Source organism: Piliocolobus tephrosceles, chromosome 20 (genome assembly GCF_002776525.5).
Source record: "Piliocolobus tephrosceles isolate RC106 chromosome 20, ASM277652v3, whole genome shotgun sequence".
In the NCBI taxonomy this organism is placed as follows: Eukaryota; Metazoa; Chordata; class Mammalia; order Primates; family Cercopithecidae; genus Piliocolobus; species Piliocolobus tephrosceles.
Window position 1 is genome coordinate 17,413,126 of NC_045453.1, and position 12,368 is coordinate 17,425,493.

The following is a 12,368-nucleotide window of genomic DNA, read 5'->3' on the forward strand; positions in this document are numbered from 1 at the left end:
TTTTTTTTTAGTAGAGACGGGGTTTCACCGTGTTAGCAGGATGGTCTCGATCTCCTGACCTCGTGATCCGCCCGTCTCGGCCTCCCAAAGTGCTGGGATTACAGGCTTGAGCCACCGCGCCCGGCCAAGAACATTGTTTTAAGTGTAAGTGTGGTTCCTTCTCTGGGGCCTTACACTAGGATTGTGGTGAGACGACGTATTGTTCTCCTTCCTTTTTTCCTGTTCTTCTGTATTATCTTTTTACAATAAGCAATTATGATTATAGTTGGAAAGAAAACAAAATCTACTTTTATTTATAAATCTCAATCAATATGCTTCTCAATTAATTGTGTAGAGAAAACATGGACCTTCTAATTGCTTGGCATAGTGAATAAGTGAGTTGGAAATGGTATGGCAGCTGAAACCCGCCTTTGATAGGGTGATGAGCGATTGCACTGTACAGCAGCTGTGTGGGGCTAGAAAGTGGGTAGTGGTGGCCAGCATTTCTTTATTCATATACTCCTTCAACAGATACCCGTCAGTTGCTAGCTGATGTAGTTGGAATGTTTAACGATATTGATGGATATCTGTTGGATGTCATGTTGAAATGGGAACCCCAGTGTTTGGAAGTGGGGCCTGGTGGGAGGTGTGTGGGTTATGGGTACAGATCTCATGAATGGCGTGATCCCCTCCCCGTTGTAATGAGTGAGTTCTTGTTCGGTTAGTTCAAGTGAGAACTGGTTATTTTTTAATTTAAAAAAAAATTTATTGGCCAGGCGTGGTGGCTCACGCCTGTAATCTCAGAACCTTGGGAGGCCCAGGCAGGCGGATCATGAGGTCAGGAGATCAAGACCATCCTGGTTAACAAAATGAAACCCCGTCTCTACTAAACATACAAAAAATATAGCTGGGCATGGTGGCGGGCGCCTGTGGTCCCAATTAGTCGGGAGGCTGAGGCAGGAGAATGGCGTGAACCAGGGAGGTGGAGCTTGCAGTGAGCCAAGATGGCGCCACTGCACTCCAGCCTGGCAACAGAGCGAGACTCCATCTCAAAAAAAAAAAAAAAAAAAAAAAGCATGGGACTACATGTGTGCACCACCACGCCCAGCTAATTTTTGTATTTTTAGTAGAGATGGTGTTTTACCATGTTGGCCAGGCTGGTCTTGAACTCCTGCCCTCAGGTGATCTGCCTGCTTCGGCCTCCCAAAGTGCTGGGATTACAGGTGTGACCCACCATGCCTGGCCCTGGTTGTTTAAAAAGAGCCTGGCACTTCTCCCTCTCACACTTGCTCCCTCTCTTGCCATGTGACATTCCGGCTCTCCTTTCCCTCTACCATGTCTAAAAGCTTCCTAAGGCCTCACCAGAAGCAGATGCTGGTGCCATGCTTGTTATACAGTCTGTAGAACCGTGAGCCAAATGAACCTATTTTCTTCATAAATTGTTCAGCCTCAGGTATTCCTTTATAGCAATGCAAAACGGACTAACACTCTGCCCCGACAAATTAATCAATCTGTGTCTGTGATTTTCTCATGTGTCAGGCAGGGATAATAATTATACCTACCTCATAGAGATCCTTATGGGATTAAATTAGGTAATTTATATAAAGCAGTTAGAATACAACCGGGCACACCTGTAATCACAACACTTTGGGAGGCCAACGCAGGCAGATCACTTGAGATCAGGAGTTCAAAACCAATCTGGGCATATGGCGAGACCCCCGTCTCTACAACATAAATAAAATAAACAGAATATTACCTGGTATATGGTAAATATCCAGTAATAGTTTTGGGGTTTGTTTATGGATTTACTTATTTTAGTAAGTATCTCATAATATGTACAAAATACTGCTAAATTAGACACCGATCTTTTCCTTAAGAAGTTAGAATTCTGGCAGAGAAAAAAGACCTGCCCCCAAATAAATATGTGTCAACAGAGAAAAGGGTGTGTTTCTTTTTTTTTTTTTGAGACGGAGTCTGGCTGTGTCGCCCAGGCTGGAGTGCAGTGGCGCGATCTTGGCTCACTGCAAGCTCCGCCTCCTGGGTTCATGCCATTCTCCCGCCTCAGCCTCCGAGTAGCTGGGACTATAGGCGCCCGCCACCACGCCCGGCTAATTTTTTGTATTTTTTTAGTAGAGACGGGGTTTCACTGTGTTAGCCAGTATGGTCTCGATCTCCTGACCTTGTGATCCGCCCGCCTCGGCCTCCCAAAGTGCTGGGATTACAGGCTTGAGCCACCGTGCCCGGCAAGGGTGTGTTTTTTAAGAAACAGAGAGTACTAAGGAAATTCAGAGGAAGGAGAGACCCCTTCTAAACTGGGGGTAGAGGATGGAATTAAACAGCCAAAGTTTCCTTCATCCTCAAAGGAGCTGATACTACTGTCTGAAAAATAGCCAAGTTTCCTGAAGGGAAGCCCTTTAAGAGGCGGTAGTGCAAGGGGGTTTGTGGATTCAGGACTGGCCCCACACAGTCCCTAGTTATAGTGCAGGCTCTGCCCCTTGCTCCTGTGAGCCTTTGAGCAGATTGGTCTGCTCACCATGCATCTGTTGCTACAGCTGTAAGATGTGAATATTAATAATGTCTCCTGTACCTGATTATTGTGAGGATGACATTAAGTGGTGTTTACAGAGTGCTCAAGTGCACATCGTGGCCCCGCCCACATAAGTGTGTCCAGTATTGTCAATTTAAAGAAGAAATGAATGTGTCAGTGTTGCTTTGGTTCTGTCTTCCGGGATTCTGTCACAGACATAGAATTACTCAGTTCACAAGGGAAGTGATACAAAGTACATGTTGTTGAAGAAAATGATGTTGTTTTTATGAATGGGCTCCTTACTATTATTTTTGTTCAAGTAACAAAACATGATTCAAAGCACCCATCTCAAGAGCCCAGCCTCATTTCCTGACGCCTACTCAGGCTTCTGGAATAAAGGATTAGCCAAACAATGGCCCCGACCTCCAGTCCCTCCAAACTGAGTGCTGCTGCTGAGAACAGGCCTGACAGCTCTGGATGGGCTTTTGTTCGTTACTCATCCTGACATTCTGGAGAAATACAGGACCCTCTTTATTTAAAATGACTTTATTTCATTGTCACATCACCATTAGGGCAAAGGATGTTGAAACGGTCAGAATTAGACAAGAAGTATTCAAGTATTTTTCAATGTATAGTATGTGCCAGGCACATAGCCAACACAAGAACCTTGGAGAGTAAGGCTATTATTCTTCTCATTTTACACTGGGAAACCAAGGCACAGCAAGAAGGTCTAGCATCCAGAAGGAAGCCCAGATCTCTCCAAGCTGTGAGCGACTGCTCTCTGTGGGTTACCAGGATGGTGTTTTGTTTTGTTTTTAAGGATGGAGTCTCACTCTGTCACCCAAGCTGGAGTGCAGTGGTGCAATCTTGGCTCACTACAACCTCCACCTCCCATGTTCAAGCAATTCTTCTGCCACAGCCTCCCAAGTAGCTGGGACTACAGGCACACACCACCACGCCTAACAAATTTTTTTTGTATTTTAGTGGAAACGGGGTTTCACTGTGTTGCCCAAGCTGCTCTTAAACTCCTGAGCTCAAGCAGTCCACCCGCCTGGGCCTCCCAAAGTGCTAGGATTACAGGCATGAGCCACCACGCCCAGCCAGGCTGGTGTGGTTTTTATTCCACAGCAGTCCTATGTCACATTGTTGAAAAGCCTTCAGATTGGCAAACTCCCTCCTAATATAGCCTGTTTTCTTGGGTGTTTTTTGATAAGCATCTATGTTTTCTGAGAACTAGTAAAAATTCTCGTTAAACAATAAACTACCACAGCCTCTTCCCCACCTATAGAGAGCCGCTTTCCCAGTAGAGCTCCGGTCCTGCCTTCCGATCACCATCGAAGTGGCATTGAAACATATCAGATCTGCTCCTTTTGAGAGAGTTAGTTGAAGCCCAGTCTTGCTTCAGGCCACATAGGATTTGGGTAGCAAAGCAAGGAAAGCAGCCTCTCTGACCTGGTGGCCTGAGTGTTTCCTTTCCCAGGCTGGCTGCAGCAACCATTTTGAGAAATGGCATTGGCATTGTCATGTGTGTGGCATGTGTGCTGACCTAGTTAGGAGTTGAGGCTTCATTTCTAATTCTGTCCCTTTCGTTTTGAGCTGTGTGACCTTGGGCATGTCACCTGACTTCTCTGTGTATGTCTTCTTATCCAGGAAGGAGAGGTTGATAATGTAGCCTCATAGCATTTATCTCACTCTTCTAAGGATGTTATGAGAATCAAATGAGATTTTGTACAACGAGAGCAAACATTGATTCAGTACTTACTATGTACCAAATACTTTCAATTTCCTCACATATGTTTTTTAATTCTCACAATCCTAAAACAGAGGCACTAGTATCCCACTTGACAGGTAAAAAAACTGAAGTTCAGAGAAATTAAGTCACACAGGACTCACATCCACATCTGTGGCTCCCAAATGATGTTCCTAACCACTATGCATGACACCTTGCTTCCCATTGTACACAAAAATAGAGAGATGTTCTTTGTCTTTCCCATCAAGCATTCTCCAAATGCAAGAAATGATCTCTCGTAACCACTGCTGTTCCATGTTGGTCCCTAAGGACACTTACAGTCTCTTACTTGTTTGTCTTGTCTTGTAGTTTATGCTGCTGCTTTGCATGTCCCTAAGGACTTGTTCAGTGAATTCTTTTGGTTTTACTCCCAGAGAATCTGTTCATCTCCTTCATAAAGGGGGTAAAGGTGCCCAGCTGAGCCTGGCATCTTGGGCAGTGGCCTCTGACTTCTCCAGGGTTCTTCCTTCCCTCAAGCATGTAGTTGGGTAGCTTGTAGTAAAATGCTCTATAATGCATTTGTTGAAAAGCTCCCCAGTCACTGATTTTTAGTCATTGCATCTCAGAAGTGGAAAGCACCAAAGCCAGCATTTTGTTGATAGGGAAACTGAAGTCCAGAGAGGGATATAACTTGCTTGAAGTCATTCATTCAGTTGAAGGCCTGACCAAGACTGGAACCCAGTTCCCCAGGGGACAGACCAGTGCTGTTTCCAAGCCTTCCCCATGGGCACACATCACCTACCCTACATGAAGGACAAACTTATGTACTATGCCCAGCATGTATGTAAGAGACTTGGGAGAAATTAAACAACTTGGAAAATTGGGCAGGAAGAAGGAGATGGGTGTGGGGTGGGGTGAAGATCTCCACCTTAACTAGTATATTATATACCAAAGAAAGAAGTTAAACACATGGGAAAGCAGACAACCCACTAAGAAGCAAAGGAATTTACCCAGGAACCCTGGCTCAGTGAGTGGATAGGAAACCTTTTGTCACTAAAGCTGCAGGGTTGAAAATTGAAGGAAGGATGTTAGGCGAGCGTGGTGGCCTGGGATGCAGTTACAGCCCCCTGGCTCATTGTCCAAAGGAAATGGATCTCTCCCATGGACAGAGCGGTGGAAACTGAGTGAGTGAGTTGTGTGGTTGACATCATCAGACTGAGCATTGGATTACAACAAATGGGGACTTACTTGGCCCGAGACATGGGAAACACCCACTAAAACCTCAAAGTGCTTTTCATTTAGGAGACACGGGGAAGAGACAGAGAGCGGGGTGAAGTGAGAATCCTGCCTGCACCACAGGTCTGGACTGCTAACCTTGAATCCTGGTTTCGTAAATTCTGCCTCCGCTTCTGACTGAGGACCGCTGGATTTTGAGGAAACTTTTGCTCTTGTAAGTAGAACTTTACTCTCTTTCCCTGCCCACCACCCCCAGGGAGAAGCAGAGCTTGGAGGCAGAGCTCTCTGGAGAGCTTGCTTTCCAGCCTGTTGGCCACAAAATGTCTATTTTTATATAATGATATATGTGAGCTTGCTCGGAAAATTATGGCCTTGTCTGAAACTGCCTAAGGCTAGTCAGGAGCCTCAAGTCTCACAGATGGGCTCCATTCAGATGCTGTTTCATTTTTACCCAAAGAACTTTGACAGAGTATTCAGAGCTTTAAAAGCAGCTCCTTGCTCCAAATATAGGTGAAGAAATAAATCTTCCCTAAGAAATTGGTGTTTGTAAAACCCTTACTTTTTTTCTGATTACAAAGGTGGTATAATAATTTTTAAACATTCGAGAAAGAAAAGTCTCCGAAAGTAGTGAAAATTCCCTATTATCTTCCCCCTCAGGAATATGATTGTTGTGTTAAATTTCAGTTACAGATACAGTCAGACTTCATGAATTTATCACATATAAACCCAGTGCTACAGCAGCTGTGTGGAAAACTCCAAGATGGAAAGGGGTTGGAAATCTTTAACCTTGGGTTTGCAGTCTTTTTATCGCTTCCTTTTAAAAATTTGCTGTTTATGCCTAGAATATAAACAGGACATGTAAGCCCTTAGGCGTTTTATTTGTTGGTATCTGTTTTCAGGGTTTGAAACTAAGCAAGCTACTCTGTAGAGAGGAAAACCCAGGTCCCTTACTTGGTGGGTCGCTGAACGGAGGGTTCCTAGGTGGCTTGAGATGGCTCACAGTGTGTGGGAGCCCACCTCCCCCGTTAGCGGGTTAAGTATATTTGAAAAGTTACAGCTAACAGGGAAAGATTTCAGCTTAAACAAAAAGCTACCATATGTTAGAAGGGTCACCCAAGGAAACTGTCACTTTGGGGAAGTGTTTCACACTCTCTGGGTCTTGTTTCTTCATTTGTACCTAATGAGGGGACAAAACTAGATGATCTCTGTATTTCCAAATTCAGTATGAAACGAACTGTCCATGTTTCTTTTCCCTTTGTGTTGGGCCCTTATGGCTTTAGGAGCAAAGTATCCTAGGTTTTCGGTTTCCCAGAGGAGCTAAAACCGGGTGCCTGGAGGACAGTTAAAAGAAGACATAAAACAGGCAACATTAAGTTACTTCTAAGTTTCTATGGGTCTTTTTCAGGTTAGGTGTTCTTGAAGAAAGAGAAAGTCTCAGTGGTATGTGTATGTGCACACGCACACACAAGCACGTACACTTGGGGAGAGAGGAAAGAAGGAATTGACATTATTGAGTATCTCTTAAGCACTAGGCCCTATGTTATGCTCAGCCCTTTACAGAGCACTAGATGGTCAGTACTATTCCCTCTCGTCACTGACTGAGGGCAACCATCTGCTTATAGGCTCTCATATTATCCTGAACTGCTTCATGTTTAACTAAACTGTATTTACATAATTACTGGCGTAACTTCAATTCCCCATGTCTCCACTAGACCATCTGCACCCTCTTTGCGTGTCTGTCTAGCCCATCACTATGCCCCATTGCCTAGTAGAAAGCCTGGCACGTAGGTACAAAGGAGACATGACGTAATTTAAATTTAAAGCCCACCATCCTAGTTCCTAGTTTGGCAAGAGAGGGAGAAGAAGGGGGAAAATCCCTCTATTTGCCCCTCTTTCATCATTTAACATGATGCCTCTCCTGCTGCAAGGGAAGGATAGCCACAGCCAGAGTGCAAAAAAAAAAAAAAAAAAAAAAAGCAAAAGACATCAGATCTTGAATTTTGAGTTTCCAAGGTGCCAGGTCTTAACAAATTAAGGTTTTTTTTTTTTTCTTTCTTGCTTTCTTTCTCTCTCTCTCTCTCTCTTTTTTTTTTTTTTTTTATCTTTAAGGGCATCAGAGACCTAATCCTCAGGAAGTTGTGGTATTTAGAAACTATTTGTTTGAATTAAGGTTTTAGTTAACAGGAGGGGTCTCAAAGGCCCTTGGCACTTCTTTTTTTTTTTTTTTTGAGATGGAGTCTCGCGCTGTCTCTCAGGCTGGAGTGCAGTGGCACAATCTCGGCTCACTGCAACCTCCGCTTCCCGTTTTTGTTCAAGTGATTCTCCTGCCTCAGCCTCTCGAGTAGCTGGGTTTACAGGCGTCTGCCACCACGCCTGGCTAATTTTTGTATTTGTAGTGGAGATGGGGTCCCTTGGCACTTCTTAAAGCTGCAGTCTTCCCCAGCATTTCATCCCGTCGAAGGTGGACTGTTGCTGCCATGGACCCACCCATGGGCATGGGCAGTGGGAAGGCCAGGGCCCCCTCTGCTTCATCCCAGCCCCCCCCCCGGGATCTTGAGATTTGGGGTAATCAAAAAAGGCATCCTTTTTCCTAAGGTGGTGGTGAGGAGGTGATGTTCTGGAAGGAAGGTGCCTAGATTTTGTGGTCCCTGCCAGGAAGTGGAGAGTGGAAATATGGAATGCTTCACACTCCTCAGCTAGGCCTTCATGTACCAGATGAGGGTGGCTTTCTGTTCTTGTTTTGTGTGTCAAAGTTGCTCCTGTTATCAGTGTGTGTTTCCCGATCTACCCCACCTCAGTCACTCCGGGCAGTGAGTTTAGGGCATCTTGGGAGTGGAGGTAGGTTGTGGAAAAGACGTATCCAAAGATCTTATTTGGCTTTTGTATCTTCCTGAAATAAATGTCACACCCAGGGCTGGGCATCTTGGATATGCTGACTTCTGTTAATCTTCACAGCAATGATGTGAGGCAGAGATCATCTCCATTGTACACATGAGAAAGGCACAGAGAGGTGCAGTGGATTGCCCAGAGTCTCACAGCTGGCAGGGGATAGAGCTTGAGTTCCCAGTGAGAACTGGCTATCCCCGAAGTCCTTGAATATTTCACCATACTGCAGTGCCTTTTTCATGTCACCTCCCTGGATTTCAGTCACTCCATCTGTTAAATGATGATGAGTGAACTTGAGTCAGAAGTCAGAGTAGTGTTTTGGTTTTAATTTGAATGCCTTTAGGCAGGTGCATTCTCCAGTTCATTACCATTTGTGCATTCCCCTGCCCCATCACTTGTGCCCTCTAGTCTCCTCCCTGGCCCCTGGCCCCTGTGGGAATTTGCAACCCTGCATCTGGTTGGTGTCCACCATCTCTTTCAGTTTAGACAATCTAGAGTTTGGTGAGAAATTGGAAAGGGATAGCAGGTAAGAGGTCTGCTTTCACCACCTCCTAGCCGGGAGATCCTAGACTGATCACTTCACCTTACAGAACCTACTTCTCTTTCTGGCAAGTGGGGGGGTCACAGTCATACTGACCTCAAAGGGGTACCATGTGGATGAAATGAGATAGGGCTCATAAAGCACTTAGTTGGTACAAAAATACATGCTTAGGATTAGCTGCTCTCAATTTCCAGAAAGAGAATGTCAGCCAGTGTACACAGGCATCTGCCCCCTCAGACACAGGATGGCATTTGCATGAGGAACTGGAAGTTATCTTTGAACTCATCATTTTGAAACCCCTGTGATGGACCCTGGAGCTGCTATGTTGGCTCTTCAAACATTATTTCCTGTCACTCAGTCAAGTGGTGCTGAACCTCACATCAGCCAGCCAGTGCTGAGGCCAAAAGCAGAAGTGGGTGCTGTTCTCTTGGGACCAGAGGACCCTGGCCCAGCCACTTAAGGAAGAAGCTGGTAGCATGTGCTTGGTGTGACAGACAAGAAGCTGAACTGGCCCAGTTAACTCTGCCAAGTGCTTTCACGAAGGGCCAGAAGGAATTCCTAAGTGGAGACTGAGGTGGAAAATCTCAAGTTCTGGGAAACAGGTTATTAATCATGACCCTAGGCTGAGCTCACTACCTCCTGGAAATCCTTCAAAAATGCCTTAGGAAAACTTGGAGTACTGCTCCTTCAAAGAGTGGTTTCTTTGGAAGTTGCTGTCGGCACTTATGCTGACTGATTATGAATTGCAGATTAGAACGCATAGTGCATCCGCTCTTACTGGAGGAAGCCCCTTTTCCTAAAATGTCTCTTTAATCTTTCAAGAAATTACAGGTTTTAGCTTGGCTCTTCAGAACTGAATAATGGCCTTTCATGGAACTGAAGAAAGTATTTGGTGTATTCTTGCTATGTCCCAGGGACCTAGGTCAGTTTTAGTACTTTATCAGTGTGGCCTTTAACATTCCATAAATGTACGTTGAGAGCCTGTTAGTACTAAGCGCTGGGCTAGAGGACCAGGGTAAAGACACTGCCTCTGGTCTTATGGAATTCTCTGTCCATCAAGGGAAGATAGGCAGAGGAGTGAATAATTTTAATGGCATGTGAAAAGTTGTGCAAAAGAAATATGCACAAGTGCTCTAAAATGCCAGACACTGGATCAGCATCTTGTGGAGGTCCTGATCTTGCACTGGGTTGATTCCTTCTGCTCTCTCCCTACAGTTCCTGACTCTGGGAGCTTTGCCAGCATTTGCATTAGGGAGCAACTGAGAGCTGCCCCTGCTGAAGCACTCATTTCTGGCACCTTCCTATCCCCTGTGGCTTCAGAGGAAAGAACACTTCCTCACAAAATGTATGGGCCCCACCTGAGAGGGCCCTGAATCTGAAGTCCAAAGTTGTAGTAAGGAAACAGAGGGATGGGTGACTTTTGTAGTCTAAAATCACCACTGATTTTCCGTTGTTTTTATAACATTTATTGTAGATTTTTTTTTCTGATTGCAAAATTAGAATATGTTTAAGGGAAGAAAAGCTAGATAGTACAGAAAAACACACTTAAAATAAATCATCACTCAGTGATTTCACTTCTCTGTTTTTGAATAAGGGCCTGTCTCCCAATCCCCCCACCCACACCACTGTATTTCAAGTTTAGCTCTAATTTTAATTTCTCCTTGGGCAAAGTCTCATGTTTGTTTGCATATCTCAAAGGTGCTTGTGTTCTGGGCTCTAGTCACTACTATCTGCAGTTGGTTAGAGCCTGCGGCCGTCATTTGTACTTTCCTGTGCGTGTGCATGGATTCATCTACTGCCGAGAACCCTTTATGTGTTAGGCATCCTGCAAGGTGCTATGGGGAATGTCAGGGTAAACAAGACTTTGAGGTTGCTCACAGCCGGACAGGAAAAAAAGACTCAGATAACATGAACACATTGTGAAAATGCCCCCAAGATGGGGACAGAGTCCTGTAGAAAGCCTAAGAAATTGGAGGAGCAGTAGCATTTGAGCTGAGCCTTCAATAAAATTTTCACGTATTTAGCCAGTATTTGTTGAGAACCTAATACCCACCAGGCACTGAGCAAGGTAATAGGTGGATGATGTTAAATAAAACAGGCATGGCCTTTACCTGCATGAAGTTACAAGTACAACTGGTGGCTTTAAGAAGTCAATAAGCAGGGGGAGTGAAAGAGGAGAGTGTGGCTGGCGTCTTCCTTGAAAAGGTGGTATTGAAACTGAGAAGAGGGCTGGGCGCGGTGGCTCATGCCTGTAATCCCAACACTTTGGGAGGTCGAGGCGGGTGGATCACCTGAGGTCAGGATTTCAAGATCAGCCTGGCCAGCATGGTGAAACCCCGTCTCTACTAAAAAAATACAAAAAATAGCCGGGTGCGGTGGCACGTGCCTGTAGTCCCAGCTGCTTGGGAGGCTGAGGCAGGAGAATCGCTTAAACTTGGGAGGCAGAGGTTGCAGTGAGCCAAGATCATGCCGTTGCACTCCAGCCTGGGTGACACAGTGAGGCTTCATTTCAAAAAAAAAAAAAAAAACACTGAGAAGAGGAGTCAGTTATACCAAGAGTAAAGGAGGGAGAGGGAGTAAAGAAGGGTGCTGGATTATTCCTTCCTTTGCTCATTATTGATTCTAAAAATCTCACTTATTTTCTGTGTTCAGTTTCCTTTCTATTGGAGAGTATTCTTGGGGCCTGTGAATGGTAAACTTGCCCAGTCTTTGTTTGAAAATGTCTTTTGCCCTCACACTTGATATGTTAGCTAGATATAGAATTTTTTGCATAGCATGTGTAATGAATGTGAAAGTTACACATGCCTCTTTAAAAGTTTTCACTCAAAACAGAAATAGATAATGTACAAAGTGAAAGTCTTTCATTTATTTTCTCACAGTTTCTCAAAAGAGAAGAATTTTTTTCAAAAGAGAGAAATTTCCCAGGGGGAACCATTGGTTGCAATTTGCTCTTTTCTATGTATACTGAAAATTGTTTAAAGTGTAAAGTATGTATACTTTTTAAAAATGTGCATGTACACAAATGCTGTACTTTTTTCTTCTTTCTAAACATAAATAATCACGTTCACATTTGAGCTGGACACAGTAGTTCACACCTGTAATCTCAGCTACTCAGGAGGCTGAGGGTGGATGACTGCTTGAGGCCAGGAGTTTAAGGCTACAGTGAGCTATGATCGCACTAGTATACTCCAGCCTGGGGACAGAGTGAGACCTTGTCTCTTAAAATTTAAAAAAAATGTAGGCCGGGCGCAGTGGCTCAAGCCTGTAATCCCAGCACTTTGGGAGGCCGAGACGGGCGGATCACGAGGTCAGGAGATCGAGACCATCCTGGCTAACCCAGTGAAACCCCGTCTCTACTAAAAAATACAAAAAAACTAGCCGGGCGAGGTGGCGGGCGTCTATAGTCCCAGCTACTCGGGAGGCTGAGGCAGGAGAATGGCGTAAACCCAGGGGGCGGAACTTGCAGTGAG

General features: G+C 44.8%; 1 protein-coding gene across 7 annotated transcripts in view; it reads left to right on the forward strand.

The window, feature by feature from the left end:
• The window catches only part of PKIG (cAMP-dependent protein kinase inhibitor gamma), a 103,705-nt gene that overhangs the window by 61,939 nt on the left and 29,398 nt on the right, over positions 1–12,368 (forward strand). For 5 of the 7 annotated variants that reach the window (XM_031934708.1, XM_023227855.2, XM_023227852.2 and 2 more), the window contains one exon: positions 5,538–5,685. The exons of the other annotated variants lie outside the window; for them this stretch is intronic. The gene's annotated coding sequence lies outside the window, so the exon portion shown is untranslated. The remainder of the gene's footprint in view (positions 1–5,537; positions 5,686–12,368) is intronic. 7 annotated transcript variants of the gene reach the window in all.